Source organism: Condylura cristata, unplaced genomic scaffold, assembly GCF_000260355.1.
Source record: "Condylura cristata isolate star-nosed mole 26May11 unplaced genomic scaffold, ConCri1.0 scaffold00035, whole genome shotgun sequence".
Lineage (NCBI taxonomy): Eukaryota > Metazoa > Chordata > Mammalia > Eulipotyphla > Talpidae > Condylura > Condylura cristata.
In genome coordinates, this window is record NW_004567136.1 from 14,864,404 (window position 1) to 14,865,313 (window position 910).

Genomic DNA, 910 nt, shown 5'->3' on the forward strand with positions numbered 1-910 from the left:
GGTCGGGTGAGAGGCCCGGAGGTGTGGCGGCCCGGCGCCCCTCTCTGGTCCGGGGGCATCGTGCTCCCAGGCGGGCACAAGACCACCTGTTGAGGGGTCACAGGAGAGCACGTCGCTTCGAGGACGGGCTGGGGACGGCAGGGCCCGGACCCGCGGGAGCCGACCCGAGGCGTCGTCCCCCACCGAGCCCACGTGAGCGCCGAACCCGTCCAGGACAACGGGGGTGTCCAGTGCAGACCGCCCTGGTGGGGGGCCTGGGTGGGCAGGCGAGCAGCTGGCGGGGCTGACCGGGACGGGCTCCGCGCAGGGCCGCCCTCGGGCGCAGGCCCCAGAGCACGTGCGGGCGCACCCGCCCGGCGCACCCAGGGCCCCTCCCCGCGGCGCCCGGCGGGAGGCCACACAGGAGCACGCACGGCCTTTCACCTGTCAGCAGGGCAGCCAAGACTGTCCGGCCGGAGGAGGGGGGAGCTGGGAAGGAAGCCGGGCCGTGGGGCGCTCCCTGGGCCAGGGAGTGGCCACTCCAAGTGGACTTGGCAAGCGGGCAAGGAAAGTCGCCCGAGTTATCTGGTGCAGGATCAGCTTCCTGTTGCCAAACATCCCCGTTAGGGAGCAGCGGGGCCGTCCCGCGGCGCAGCAGGGTGAAGTGCAGCACCGTGAAGCTCTCCACAGCCGCTTCCGCGGGTTCAACCCCCGGTCAGGGAGCTGAGCACAGGGCGCAGCAGGCTGCTCCCGCCCGCCCCTCAGCAGTGGACTTCGTCCACCCGCCTGCCCCGCTCCCCGCTGTCTCTGGGGAAGCCTCCCGCTCCCCGCACCTCTGGCCTGCACCCCAGTTCCGTGTGCACAGATAACAATCTTAAAAAAACAGAGAGCGGAAGTGGGGGTGAGCCGCCCTCCGGGGCCTGCGGCACCC

The 910-nt window shown here is 72.1% G+C and overlaps 1 protein-coding gene across 1 annotated transcript in view; it reads right to left on the reverse strand.

Annotated features, from left to right (window-relative positions):
• LOC101635494 overlaps positions 1-910 on the reverse strand; it is a 23,871-nt gene that overhangs the window by 1,207 nt on the left and 21,754 nt on the right. The gene's annotated exons all lie outside the window — the stretch shown is intronic.